General features: G+C 46.0%; 1 pseudogene; it reads left to right on the top strand.

Moving 5' to 3' along the window:
- Positions 1-15,262, top strand: part of LOC145389728 (G-protein coupled receptor moody-like) — a 43,104-nt pseudogene extending 27,842 nt beyond the window's left edge.
- Positions 15,263-15,493: the final 231 nt, after the last annotated feature.

Raw genomic sequence — 15,493 nt, 5'->3', positions numbered from 1 at the left:
AGGGAGAAATGAATGAATGAAGGAAGGGAGAAATGAATGAATGAATGAAGGAAGGAAGGGAGAATTGGATGAATGATGGAAGGAAGGGAGAAATGAAGGAAGGGAGGAAGAAAGGGAGCAATGAATGAATGAATGAATGAAGGAAGGAAGGGAGAAATGAATGAATAAATATGTGAATGAATGAATGAATGAAGGAATTAAAGGAGAAATGAAGCCATGAGTGAAGGAAGGAAGGAAAGAAGGAAATGAATGAAGGAAGGAAGGGAGAAACGGAAGGAAGGAAGGGAGAAGTGAATTACTGAATGAGTGAAGGATGGAAGGACGGGAGAAATGAATGAAAGAGTGAAGGACGGAAGGAAAGAAGAAAAGGAAGGAAGGGAGAAGAAACGGAAAGAAGGAAGATTGGAAGAAAGGAAAGGAAAAAAAGGAAGGAAAAAAGGAAAGAGAGAGTAGGAGGAATGGGACAAGCACTGGGAAGGAAGGAGGAAATGGAGGAAGGAGGGAGAAAAGATAAGGAAGGAAGGAGAGAGAGAGAGACCGATAAGGAGGAAAGTAGGAGGGAAGGAAGGTAGATGAAGAATTAGCTGTGCAGGTTGAGAGAGAGAGAGAGAGAGAGAGAGAGAGAGAGAGAGAGAGAGAGAGAAACTAAAACAAACCTTGAGCAATATTTAATCAGCCTCAATAACGGCTCTCTCTCTCTCTCTCTCTCTCTCTCTCTCTCCTTAGCCTCAAAACCACATTTCGTCTTCCATTCGGCTTTGTTGGTCTTCAGGGTGACTGTTATTGAGAGAGAGAGAGAGAGAGAGAGAGAGAAATGTGTGCAGGTAGGGGCCGAAGCTATACAAAGCCGGCCTCTCCAAACTTCATATAAACAAACCAGGGAATTAGTGAAGGAAGAATTGGATGATTGGAAGGGAAGGAGGGAGGCAACGAGGAAGAAGAAAGGGAGGCAAGGAGGAAAGAAGGAGAGGAGAAGGAAAGAGGGAAGGAAGGAGGAAAGAAGGAGAGGAGAAGGAAAGAGGGAAGGAGGGAAAGAGGGAGAGAAAGTAGAGAAGGAAGGTTCTGGGTAGGAGCCGAGATGGTGCCAAGCCAGACCCTCCAGACTTGATGTAAAGGAAGGAAGATTGATGTGGGAAGGAAGGAAGGAAGGAAGGAAGGGAGGGTGGGAGAGAGGAAGGAAGGAAGGAACGAAGGAAAGAAGGAAGGAAGGCAGGAGGGAAGAAAGGAAGTAAGGAAGGAAGGAAGGAGTGAGGGAAGGAAGAAAAGAAGGAAGGTAGGAAGGAAGGAGGAAACAAGAAGGAAAAGGAGAATGAAGGATAAAGGAAAAGAAGGAAGGAAAGGAGAAGTCTGTAGAGAGAGAAAGGAAAGGGAAGGAAAGAGGGAGGAACTGAAGGAGGAAGAGGGAGAGTAATAAAGTATGGATTAGGAAGGAAGAAATGAGGAGAAGGGGAGGGAATACACACACACACACACACACACACACACACACACACACACACACACACACACACACACACACACACACACACACACACACACACACACACAGAACACCTACTCTAAATTCCACAGCGTCGCATATGAAAAACTGTTTAGAAAAAGTTGTAATTTTAATTTTGGGGAGCTACCGTAACACCTTTTCCATAGCGACTTATCCTGCAGGGTACACTACATAATCCTGCTGTATTAAAGAAGAAAATATTTAGAGTTATACACAGACTATTTAGAGTTATACACAGACTGTTCAGAGTTATACACAGAATATTTAGAGTTATACACAGAATATTTAGAGTTATACACAGAATATTCAGAGTTATACACAGAATATTTAGAGTTATACACAGAATATTCAGAGTTATACACAGAATATTCAGAGTTATACACAGAATATTTAGAGTTATACACAGAATATTCAGAGTTATACACAGAATATTTAGAGTTATGCGCAGAATGAGTTGCTTAGGGAAAGGTGTTAAGAAGTCCCCTGCAACAAAATGCCTCTCTTTCTCTCCAGTTAAGGAAGCTCCCTAACACGTCTACCTTAGCGATTTAGTTTTGGATATGGCTGGTTAATATCCTTTTGTACATTATTTATGCAGAGTATGGCTATGTGGATATGATGGAGAGTGAGAGACTGACGAGGAGAGTGTATGTGAGTGAGGTGGAGGGGGGGAGAGGGAGGGGGAGGCCAAGGATGAGATGGAGGGATGGAGAGGAGAGGTATAAGAGAGAGGGGTGTGTGAGCTGGGAGCAGGGCAGTGAAATGGCGGGGGACAGGGCGACGTGGAGGCGATTTGTTTGTGGCCACCCAGTACGGGATTGAGGCGTCTGGCAATAGATAGACAGATAGATAGACATTATTTATGCAGAGAATGGCTATGTTGGAAGGATTTATATAGCACGGAAGAGGGTAATAGGGTGGAATAACCAAAATAAATCGCTTAGGAAGAGGTGTTAGGGAGCTTCCATATGCGACGAGATGGCGGTTCTAAAATATTGCTCTGATTTTCGTCCTTGGCCACAGAAACAGCCATTGTTGCAGCGCCGTCTGAAGAAAATTGACAACTGGCGAAATACACTGAAATCCCTATCTGTGTTAATGGCTGTTGCAGATGGCTTCGTTCTTTACCCCTATGTATTGGTCAGACTTTGGCAGGAGGCCTGTGTGTGTGTGTATGGTTGTGTCTGTTTATTATTATTATTATTATTATTATTATTGTAATTATTGTTATTGTTATTATTATTATTATTATTATTATTATTATTATTATTATTATTATTGTTATTATTATTATTATTATTATTATTATTATTATTATTATTATTATTATTATTATTATTATAATTATTATTGTTGTTATTATTATTCTTTTATTTTATTTTTTTATTATTATTACTATTATTATTATTATTATGCAATTTCCCGGTGCGAGAGAGAGAGAGAGAGAGAGAGAGAGAGAGAGAGAGAGAGAGAGAGAGAGAGAGGGAGGGAGAGAAAGAGAGAGACAGAGAGAGAATGAAAATCTGCATGTGTGTGTGTGTGTGTGTGTGTGTGTGTGTGTGTGTGTGTGTGTGTGTGTGTGTGTGTGTGATAAATACAAACTTTAGGCTTTACATGAAAAAAGTTAAGGATTTTTAATTTAATCAAAAACTTATTTGTGGTCGGGGTGCTGATTTCTGAGAGAGAGAGAGAGAGAGAGAGAGAGAGAGAGAGAGAGAGAGAGAGAGAGAGAGAGCCTGTGGTGGAGGCAGCCTTTATCTCACTCACCGCCACATCTTCCATTATATTAGATTAAAAACGTCTCTCTCTCTCTCTCTCTCTCTCTCTCTCTCTCTCTCTCTCTCTCTGAGCTACAAATCGTCACCAGACACTAAGTTCTGTGCTTCCTCAATTATGTTTTCTTTAAATGAGAGAGAGAGAGAGAGAGAGAGAGAGACAACCTTAAAACAACAGGACACCAAGTAATCCAGTCATTCCCAACTCAACGTCAGAGCTTTAGAGGCTCCCTAACACCTCTTCCTTAGCGATTTATTTTTGGATGCAACTAGCTGATATAAGTTTTTGTGTTGTTTATGAAGTGTGTGGTAATGACGAGCGAGCGAGCGATGTTTATTCTAAGTTAAGTTTGACAATAAGAGGCCCAACCCGACACACACACACACACACACACACACACACACACACACACACACACACACACACACACACACACACACACTCGCTGGTGCAGTGGTATTGTTCTTGCTTGCCATCTGGTAGACGGGAGCTCGCGCCTCGCTCAGGTTGCGAAACGTTTCACTGACGAAGTGGGTGGTTACTGTCCCCCTTGAGCAAGGGGACGGGTGTGTGCGTGTGTGAAGGTCACAGCCTTGCCCTTAGATCGGACTATATGAGCTCTCAGCTCCCTTCCGGGAGGGTAAAAGCTGACGATCACGACCATCAAGTGATCCTGACCGACCCGGTGAATTACACACACACACACACACACACACACACACACACACACACACACAGGGATGACAATTTTAGATGTGGGCAATTGTTGATTCTGGAGTGGGGGGGGCCTTCCTCCCTCTGGCTCCAGGCAAAAACTTTCTCGTGTGCCGACCACCGTGTCCCTGGGGGGGTCCGCTGCGGGGCCACATCCAGCATTTTTGGTCTTTTACAGTACGCCTGCACCAACCTTCTTGTGTTTCGGTCTCCGGGGTGTGGCAGTCTCTCCACATTTCGTTTCGTGTCGTTTCGTTTCTAAAGCCTCCCTATTCAGTCCCTTATCCTTGAGGTCACACTCTGTAATCTCGTCCCAGGTCTTTTTCGGTCTGCCTCTCACAACCCTACCCCCAACATCCACACTTCTCACCCTCCACACCCAGTTGTCATCACCCATCCTCTCCACATGCCCAAACCATCTCAGTCCACCCCTCCTCATCAGAACACCAATACACTCCAGTCCCATCCTTCCTCCCAAACTATCTCAATCTACCCCTCCTCATCACAACACCCATACACTCCAGTCCCGTTCTTCCTCCCAAACCATCTCAACCTACCCCTCCTCATCAAAGCACCAGCTTACTCCAGTCCCATTCTTCCTCCCAAACCATCTCAATCTACCCCTCCTCATCAAAACACCAGCATACTCCAGTCCCATTCTTCCTCCCAAACCATCTCAACCTACCCCTCCTCATCAAAGCACCAATACACTCCAGTCCCATCCTTCCTCCCAAACCATCTCAATCTACCCCTCCTCATCACAACACCCATACACTCCAGTCCCATCCTTCCCCTCAACTCTTCCATCATAAACCCAGCCCTCCCAGGCCTCACACTCAGGGACGCACTGCACATCCATCTAATCACCGTCATTTCTGTGCATTTGAGCCTACGAATATCCTCTTCCTTTACATTTGCTGTTTAAACTCTCTAACACACCTCTCTGCTGGTGCTGTCAGTCCCGCAGAATAGTAAATGGCCAATTCCGGAGCTGTCTCCCTCTGCCTGTCTTTCTCTCCCACCGCCTATGACCTCCAGTGTTTGAAGTGCAGTGTTTCCAGGCAGCTCCTAATGACCTAATCTTAATTTCACTCCCTGGCTGGTTAAATATCACATTAAAAACAGCAAGCTTTGTAGTCGCAAAGCCTTGGGTTCTTCCTTTTCCGAATAAAAAAGCTCCATCTCATAATACAAGCACTGCGGACATAAACAGTGATCCAGCCTGTGCGATAAATGGAAAGAAAATGAGAAAGTATTTGTGGAAAAGGGGCGGCATTTCTCGTGTATTTAGGAAGCTTACTAACACATTTTCCTTAGCGATTTATTTTCGGATATGGCTGGTTAATTATCTGTCTATCTATCTGTCTATCTATTGCCAGACGCCTTAGTCCCGTAAGGGGTGGCCATAAACAAATCGCCTTTATGTCGCCCAGTCCCCCGCTATTTCACTGCCCTGCTCCCAGCTCACACCCCTTTCTCTCATATACCTCTCCACTCCATCCCTCCATCTCATCCTTGGCCTCCCCCTCCCTCTCTCCCCCCCTCCACCTCTCTCACACACACTCTCCTCGTCAGTCTCTCACTTTCCATCCTCTCCACATGGCGATGTCACAATTATTACAGTAACGCAGAAGAGGACGGCGAAGTAATAAACAAACTAAATCGCTAAGGAAGAGGTGTTAGGGAGCTTCCTCTTGTCTGCGAATATCAGGACTTACCAGATGTCATTGACCTGGTGACTGACGGTTGGCCGGGAGTATTATTGGTTTATTATTATTATTATTATTATTATTATTATTATTATTATTAATTGTTATTATTTTTATCATTCTTATTCTTTTTCTTATTCTTATTCTTATTACTGGTATTATTTTTATTATTATTATTATTATTATTATTATTTTTATTATTATTATTATTATTATTATTATTATTATTATTATTTTTTTTTTTTTTTATCATCATTATTATTATTATTACTATTATTATTATTTTTATTGTTGTTGTTGTTGTTGTTACAGGTATTATTATTATTATTATTATTATTATTATTATTATTATTATTATTATTTTATTATTATTATTATTATTATTATTATTATTATTCCAGCTCTCCCAAAATGAGTGTTTATGTTTTTATTCCAGTTTTTATTCCACTTTAAACAATTTGGAAGGGTTAGGGGTCAGCCAAAGGGTTGATATGATGCCTGTTGTTAGGGCAGTTGGTCGAAGGTCAAGGTCGCGGAGAAGGTCAAACATTAACCATGAGGGTCAGCCTAAACAGCCTTTGCCCAATTTAGAGAGACTAACTAGGAGTGTATATGAGCGAGGTGGAGGGAGGGAGAGGGAGACCAAGTATGAGATGGAGGGATGGGGTAGAGAGGTATATGAGAGAGGGGGATGTGAGCTGGGGAGATGGAGTGAGAAATTAACTAGGAGAGTATATGTGAGTGAGGTGGAGGAGGGAAGAGAGGGAGAGGGAGACCGAGGATGATATGGAGAGATGGATTGGAGAGGTATACGAGAGATGGGATGTAGTTTTTTTGGGGGGCGGGCAGCGAAATGGCAGGGGACAAGGCGACATGGAGGCGATTTGTTTGTGGCCACCCCTTACGGGATTAATGCGTCTGGCTAGAGAGAGAGAGAGAGAGAGTTCGTGCTGTGTGTGTGTGTGTGTGTGTGTGTGTGTGTGTGTCAAGAGATGTACAGTTCAAAGAGAGAGAGAGAGAGAGAGAGAGAGAGAGAGAGAGTTCGTGCTGTGTGTGTGTGTGTGTGTGTGTGTGTGTGTGTGTGTGTGTGTCAAGAGATGTACAGTTCAAAGAGAGAGAGAGAGAGAGAGTTCGTGCTGTGTGTGTGTGTGTGTGTGTGTGTGTGTCAAGAGATGCACAGTTCAAAGAGAGAGAGAGAGAGAGAGAGAGTTCGTGCTCTGTGTATGTGTGTGTATATGTGTGTGTGTGTGTGTGTGTGTGTGTGTCAAGAGATGTACAGTTCAAAGAGAGAGAGAGAGAGAGTTCGTGCTGTGTGTGTGTGTGTGTGTGTGTGTGTGTGTGTGTGTGTGTGTGTCAAGAGATGTACAGTTCAAAGAGAGAGAGAGAGAGAGAGAGAGAGAGAGAGAGAGAGAGAGTAATTTAGGAAGAAGGAGCAGCATAAAGTGATACATATTATTAACACTCTAAATAAATCAATCAATAAATAGATAATGTAGTTAATAAGAAAATAATTCAACTATATATAAGGAAGAATAAACGGTGAGTGTGCAATACCCGCGTCCACCAACTGGCCTCGTTGGGAAGCTCCCTAACACCTCTTCCTAAGCGATTTATTTAGCTTAGTACACCTTGCCGTCGTCGTCCGGGTCACCTGAGTCATTCCAGTATCACCGTCATCTGCATAAGTAGCGTACAGTGAGCAACAGTAGTCGTGTCGCGGTTTTGTCCGAAGATTAAATGTAACTCGTGAAACATTATGAACCGTCCGTATGACAGACGCCGGAATGTACCAGACGCTTAGCCCGGTAGCTTAGGTTATCACCAAATATCACGACACGATTATTGTGGCTTACTGTACACTCGATACTAGCCTGCCATATGGAAGAATTAATCGGTAAGGGAGAGGTGTTAGGAAATTTACTTAACCACCAAGCATATGGGCCCCTAACCTTCGACTGATTACCTTAAAAAAAGAATTACTTCATCCTTGCCTGAGCCGTAACCTTTCCATTAGCTTTGGCTCACGTAAGATCAATCAGTCTACTTATTCACCTCTCTCTCTCTCTCTCTCTCTCTCTCTCTCTCTGAACTGTACATCTCTTGACACACACACACACACACACACACACACACACACACACACACACAGAGCACGAACTCTCTCTCTCTCTCTCTCTCATCTGCATGTAAACACAGTGGTAAAATTAGAGAGAGAGTTGACTGTGGCCAGGGAAGAGAGAGAGAGAGAGAGTTCGTGCATGTGAGTGTGTGTGTGTGTGTGTGTGTGTGTTTGAGAGAGAGAGAGAGAGAGAGAGAGAAAGTGAGAGTGCATGTGTGTGTGTGTGTGTGTGTGTGTGTGTGTGTGTGTGTGTGTGAGAGAGAGAGAGAGAGAGAGAGAGAGAGAGAGGGTTCGTGCATGTGTGTGTGTGTGTGTGTGTGTGTGTGTGTGTGTGTGTGTGTGTGAGAGAGAGAGAGAGAGAGAGAGAGAGAGAGAGAGAGAGAGAGATGACGAGTGAGGGATTGAGGAAAGTGAGAGGGTAAATGAAAAATGGGGAGTTGGATGATGGGAGGGGGAGAGGGAGAGTGTAGAGGAGGGGGAGGGGTAGGGGGAGGGGCAGAGGGAGGGGGAGGCAATGGAAGGGTATGGGAGGGTGGAAGAATGATGGCAGAAGTTCAGCCATTTATTGTAGACATAACTAGTTCCCTGCCCCATCATATTATATTCTCTCCCTCATACTCCTCCCTCCCTCCCTCCCTCTTTACCTCCTTCCCTCCCTCCTCTACCTCCCTCTCTCCTTCCCTCCCTCCTCTACCTCTCTCTCTCCTTCCCTCCCTCCTCTACCTCCCTCTCTCCTTCCCTCCCTCCCTCCCTCTTCTTTCTTTCCTACGTCTCTTCATTCCATTTCTTTCCTTCCTTCACAATCTTCTCTTCCTCCATCCCTCCCTTCTCCCCTCCCTTCTCTCTCTCTCTCTCTCTCTCTCTCTCTCTCTCTCTCTCTCACCATCCCTCCTTCCCTTTACCACCTTCCTCTTCTCCCTATACTTTTCTCTCCCTCCCTCCCTCTTCTCCCGTTTTCTCTCCCCCCCTTTCCTCTCCTCCTTCCCTCCCTCCCTCCCTCCCTCCCTCCCTCCCTCCCTTCCTTCACAAAGCTCCTCTTCTCATTACACTCATCCGCTGAGGAAGAAGAAGAGGAAAAGGAAGAGGAGGAGGAGGAGGAGGAGAAAGAGAGGAAGGAGGAGGAAGGGGAAGAGGGGGAGGAGGAGGAAGAGGAAGAGAAGGAGGAGGAGGAGGAGGAAGAGAGAGCGGAGTAAGATCCGTATTCTCATCCGTTAAGGAAGCTCCCTAACACCTCTTCCTTAGCGATTTATTTTGTTTATTACAACTTACTCTCCTCCACTGTGTTACGTAAATCCTTCCAATATTGCCATACTCTGCATAAATAACGTACAAAAGGATATTACCCAGCCACATCCAAAAATAAATCGCATAGGAAGAGGTGTTAGGGAGCGTCATTAACCGCAGATAGTGAGGCAGGAGAAGAGAAGGAGATGAAGGACGAGGACATGATGAGGATCGTGTTTTGAGTTTGGAAATGTACCACACACACACACACACACACACACACACACACACCGCTCGCTGGTGCAGTGGTAACGCTCTCGCTTGCCAACTGGTGGACGAGAGTTCGCGCCTCGCTCAGGTTGCGAAAAAGTTTCACTGACGAAGTGGGTGGTTACTGTCCCCCTTGAGCAAGGGGACGGGTGTGTGCGTGTGTGAAGGTCACAGCCTTGCCCTTAGATCGGACTATATGAGCTCTCAGCTCCCTTCCGGGAGGGTAAAAGCTGACGATCACGACCATCAAGTGATCCTGACCGACCCGGTGAATTACACACACATACAGAATACGTTCCCCTTTTGCCAGTCCTCTCTATTTTGTGGCTTAAATTCTGTGTAAATTCTGTGTAAATTCTGGGTGTAAATTCTGTGTAAATTCTGTGTAAATTCTGGGTGTAAATTCTGTGTAAATTCTGGGTGTAAATTCTGGGTGTAAATTCTGGGTGTAAATTCTGGGTGTAAATTCTGAGTGTAAATTCTGTGTGTAAATTCTGGGTGTAAATTCTATGTAAATTCTGGGTGTTAATTCTGGGTAAATTCTGGGTAAATTCTGATTGGAAAGTCTGTGTAAATTGTGGGTGTAAATTCTGGGTAAATTCCGGGTGTAGTAAATTCTGTGTGTAAATTCTGAGTGTAAATTCTGAGTGTAAATTCTGGGTGTAAATTCTGGGTGTAAATTCTGAGTGTAAATTCTGGGTGTAAATTCTGAGTGTAAATTCTGGGTGTAAATTCTGGGTAAATTCCGGGTGTAAATTCTGGGTGTAAATTCTGGGTAAATTCCGGGTGTAAATTCTGGGTGTAAATTCTGGGTAAATTCCGGGTGTAAATTCTGGGTAAATTCTGGGTGTAAATTCTGGGTGTAAATTCTGGGTGTAATTTTGGGTGTAAATTCTGGGCTGAATGGTGGACTTGTATTTAGATTATTAAGGCCTTTATGTTGGAGGGGGTAGGGTGACGGTGAGGCGGTAGGGTGGGGGAGTAGGGTGCGGGTGAGGGGATAGGGTGAGAGGGTAGGGTGAATGTGAGGGTGTAGGGTGAGGGTGAGGGTGAGGGTAAGGGGGTGAGGATGTGGGTGAGGGTGAGGGGGTAGGGTGGGGGTGAGGGGATAGGGTGAAGGTGAGGGTGAGGGTAAGGGGGTGAGGGTGAGGGGGTAGGGTGGGGGTGAGGGTGAGGGTGCGGGGGTAGGGTGAGGGTGAGGGTGAGGGGGTAGGGTGAGGGTGATGGTGAGGGTGATGGTAAGGGGGTGAGGGTGTGGGTGAGTGAGAGGGTAGGATGGGGGTGAGGGTGAGGGTAAGGGGGTAGGGTGAGGGCGGGGGGATAGAGTGAGGGTGAGGAGGTAGGTAGAGGGGGTAGGGTGGAGGGTGAGGGGGAATATAAAGGTAAGGAGAAGCCCCATTCTTGTTATTTTATTATTATTATTTTTGTTTACAATTTGTGTATGGTGAAGGTGATAAATAAATGACCGTCTGAGATATTTTCCTTCACGTAACACACCGTCCTTTGGGAGAGAGTGGCCGCTGTCTTAATGCTCTGCTTGACCCTGTTAGAGCTACCTCCCTCTCTCTAATTCTTTCCCTTTTTAGATCAACAGCACACTGTCTTCATCGCCTTGATCAAACCAGACCTAATCGACATCTCGTGTTCCATATTATAGTCTCTCACACTCCCTCACTGGATCCAACTCTAGCTTTAATTGTCTCTCTGTCTCACTCTCTCACTCCATCTAACTGTCTCTCACTCCATCTAACTCTTAGCTTTGTCTCTCCGTCTCTCCAGGTGCACAACGCCACTGCTGTGTTCATCGTCAACTTAACCCTGTCAGACCTGATGCTGGGGGTGTTCAACCTGCCCCTGGCCGCCTCGCTGTTCGTGCACCGCGCCTGGGTACACACGGGCTTCCTGTGCATGCTGTTCCCCTTCCTTCGCTACGGACTGGTGGCCGTGGCCGTCTTTACCGTCCTGGCCATCACCATCAACAGATACGTCATGATCGCACACCCCAAACTCTATCACAAGTTAGTAAGGGCAGACGTTAGATTTATTGATTTCCTCTTCCTTTTGTCTCGTAGATTAGTTACATTAGTCACAACCTACCCTGTTGCAGAGGACCTGGTGCTGGAGAGGACGCCTTCACGTGGTGGCACCGATACGAACGGACGGAGGGACTACCCAGTTATACAAACGCCCCTCAGTTTCCCTCCTATCATCTGAAAGGTGGGTGGTGGGGTGTGGAAAAAGGGAAACTAAGACCTGCAGCCCACCGCGTGTACGCCCAGATGAACCTGTAGCCACAACAACAACATCAATAGAAAACATTAGGTTCAAAGCTTTTCCTTAACTCCATCAGCCCGAGGACGTTTTATTTAATTATCCCTACTACCATTAACTTTTTGCTTTATTCACTTAAGGCACTAGAGTGAGTTAGGTGCAGTATTAAGGCACTAGAGTGAGTTAGGTGCAGTATTAAGGCACCAGAGTGAGTTAGGTGCAGTATTAAGGCACTAGAGTGAGTTAGGTGCAGTATTAAGGCACCAGAGTGAGTTAGGTGCAGTATTAAGGCACTAGAGTGAGTTAGGTGCAGTATTAAGGCACTAGAGTGAGTTAGGTGCAGTATTAAGGCACTAGAGTGAGTTAGGTGCAGTATTAAGGCACTAGAGTGAGTTAGGTGCAGTATTAAGGCACTAGAGTGAGTTAGGTGCAGTATTAAGGCACTAGAGTGAGTTAGGTGCAGTATTAAGGCACTAGAGTGAGTTAGGTGCAGTATTAAGGCACCAGAGTGAGTTAGGTGCAGTATTAAGGCACTAGAGTGAGTTAGGTGCAGTATTAAGGCACCAGAGTGAGTTAGGTGCAGTATTAAGGCACTAGAGTGAGTTAGGTGCAGTATTAAGGCACCAGAGTGAGTTAGGTGCAGTATTAAGGCACTAGAGTGAGTTAGGTGCAGTATTAAGGCACTAGAGTGAGTTAGGTGCAGTATTAAGGCACTAGAGTGAGTTAGGTGCAGTATTAAGGCACTAGAGTGAGTTAGGTGAAGTATTAAGGCACTAGAGTGAGTTAGGTGCAGTATTAAGGCACTAGAGTGAGTTAGGTGCAGTATTAAGGCACTAGAGTGAGTTAGGTGCAGTATTAAGGCACCAGAGTGAGTTAGGTGCAGTATTAAGGCACTAGAGTGAGTTAGGTGCAGTATTAAGGCACTAGAGTGAGTTAGGTGGAAGTTAGGTGCAGTATTAAGGCACTAGAGTGAGTTTTCCTAAGCAATTTATTTTGTTCATTACACCTCACTGTCCTCTTCTGTGTTACGTAAGTCCTTCCAATATCGCCATACTCATCATATATAAAGCACAATAGGATATTAACCAGTCTTATTCAGTAATAAATCGCCGAGGAAGAGGTGTTAGGGAGCTTCCTTAACAGACAAGAATACGAGCACAAGTTGTTGTTGTTATATATACGTGAAGCGGTGGAGTGTAGCTTAAACTCACCCATCCCCTGCTGTACACCATCGTCCTTTCGGGGGATAGGGAGAGAGTTGAGGGACGTGTGTATAACTAGGCAGAGGACTCCCCCCCCCTGCTACACCAGTGCCACCATGTGAAGGCGACCCTCTCCAATTAGGGTAGAACAGTATAACAAAGACCACTTCCATCACTGACACCCTCACCTGTTTAGAATGACTAATCTCAGCAGGAAACAGTTTAGAATGGCTAATCTCAGCAGGAAACAGTTTAGAATGGCTAATCTCAGCAGGAAACAGTTTATAATGACTAATCTCAGCAGGAAACAGTTTAGAATGACTAATCTCAGCAGGAAGAGAGAGAGAGAGAGAGAGAGTTCGTGTGTGTGTGTGTGTGTGTGTGTGTGTGTGTGTGTGTGTGTGTGTGTGTGTGTGTGTGTGTGTGTGTTGGTCTGACAGGTGACGTAATATGGTGACGTATATTATGATAATTATTTCTGTCTTACGATGTTTTTCTCCTGCCTTTGTTTAGCTTTTGGGTCGTATTCTAGCTGGCATATAGGAGGCTTCGTAACACCTCTTCCTTAGCGATTTATTTTGCATATTACACCTTACCCTTCTATCTATATATCTATTGCCGGACGCCTTAATCCCTTAAGGGGTGGCCACAAACAAATCGCCTCCATGTCACCCTGTTCCCCGCCATTTCATTGCCCTGGTCCCAGCTCACAGCCTCCTCCCTTATATACCTCTCTACTCCATCCCTCCATCTCATCCTTGGCCTTGGCGATTTATTTTGCATATTACACCTTACCCTTCTCTAGTATGGTAATTTTCTCGTTTCATTATCAACTTGGTTTGTATCAGTAACATACAAGAGAATTATGACGTGTACTGTACGTCACTAGATTACTAAAGTATATGTGCTGAGGAAAAGAAAAATACAGTATCTCCAGTCACTTAGAAAACGGGTCTTCCACCTTAGTCTTTAGGAGTGACTCTCCTATTTCACTTTTGCTAAGGCCAGATACTTGTAGTCGCTAGTGGGAAGCTTGTCTAGCCCAGAGTGTTAAGAACTAGTTCATTACCCTCAGGGCTCAGGCCTCCCTTTATCCTAACACTTCAGACCATGTTCATGAGTAATGTCACTGATGCTATGGCACGGCTTTTATATCTGTATCTGGTGCTGGTAAGGGAAGCCTTCATGCGATGGCACCGATATTACAAGACAGCCCTGCTCCCTGGTTACACAAATGTCCCTATTCCCAAAACACTACAAGAGAAGGGCACATTCCTCCTGTAGTCCACTCCATTCGTGTTCAGATGAACCTGTAGTCACAACTACTGTTAGCAGCACTACAACTGTCAATCATTACCTCCACTGTCATCACCTCTCACCACCCCTGTTTTTCCTCAGGCTGTACACGCAGACGCTGCTGGCGGTGATGGTTGTGTCCACGTGGGTAGGTGCCTTTGGAGCCCTAGTGCCCACAGCCCTGAAAGTGTGGGGGACCTTTGGCTTGGACCCCACCATCGGCTCGTGCACCATTCTGCCAGACAGCGATGGATACTCGCCTAAGTCATTCCTCTTCGTGTTTGCATTCATGCTTCCGTGTGTGGCCATCTGTGTCTGTTATGCAAGGATTTTCTGCATCGTGCACCGTGCAGACAAACGAAGCCACAACAGTGATCAAAGCATCATCAGAGTGAATAGCACACAAGACAAACAGAAAGGCAGCACTAAGCAGGAAGAAGGTGGAAAGTTGGGTGTGGGAGAAGAGAGGGACAGGGCAGACCCACATGAGGGTGGTGAGGCACGGGTGCATACACTGAGTGAGACTGTGCAGGTGGAGACACAGGTAAAGCTCACCTCCAACACCAGCTCCGTCAGTGTGGAAGTCCTGGAGGGTGGTGCCTCTCCCACCCACCCGTCCAGTGGTCACAGTGATGGCAGAGGCCAGTCACCTTCCCCAGGGGTGAGCGTCACGGTGCTTAGGCCTGAGGTCAATGGGCTGTCCGGCCATCCCTCAGGGGAGGAAGGGGTGGTGTCCTCCCCCATCAGAATATGTCCAACAAATACCCCAGACTCACCCGCCTCTGATGCAACAGATGAGACGGGGCGGCGGCAGTCAAATGAATCAGCAAAGGGGGCATTTTCACGGTTGCGTGGGACATTCCGCAGGGCTCGGAGGGGATCACTCCTGACACGGCAGACTACACTAAGTCAAAAGGACCAGCGGCTCCTGAAGATGATTCTGGTGATCTTCTTGTCCTTTGTGGTGTGTTACCTGCCCATCACGCTGGTGAAGACATTCAGCAAGGATGACAAGCCTGTGTTGAACATCTTGGGTTTGCTGCTGGTCTACCTAACCACCTGCATCAACCCCATCATCTATGTGGTCATGTCCTAGGAGTACCGCCAGGCCTACCTCAGCCTCTTTGCCTGCAGTGTTGGCGCTGATGCTGTCAATCGCTCCTTGACTAAGATTTCCTGAAGGTGTGTCAAGGGCATGTCCCGCCCCAGCCCCAACACCACACCTGCACCAGCCCTGCATCCCACACCTGCCTTCACTGTCTGCTCCTTACACCTTCCAGAGCCACACCCAGCCCAGCCACAGTTACTTTCTTCATCGGGCACATTCTTCCCTCCTGTAGGTGTGGCCAGTGGATGAGGCAGGCGTGGTTGGCACTGGGTGGCACTAGTCTTGCCGGGTCTCACCTGGGGC

Source organism: Coenobita brevimanus, unplaced genomic scaffold, assembly GCF_032717465.1.
Source record: "Coenobita brevimanus isolate Jiangsu-jjx unplaced genomic scaffold, ASM3271746v2 jjx.HiC_scaffold_1984, whole genome shotgun sequence".
NCBI lineage: Eukaryota > Metazoa > Arthropoda > Malacostraca > Decapoda > Coenobitidae > Coenobita > Coenobita brevimanus.
This window is presented reverse-complemented; position numbering and strand designations above follow the sequence as displayed.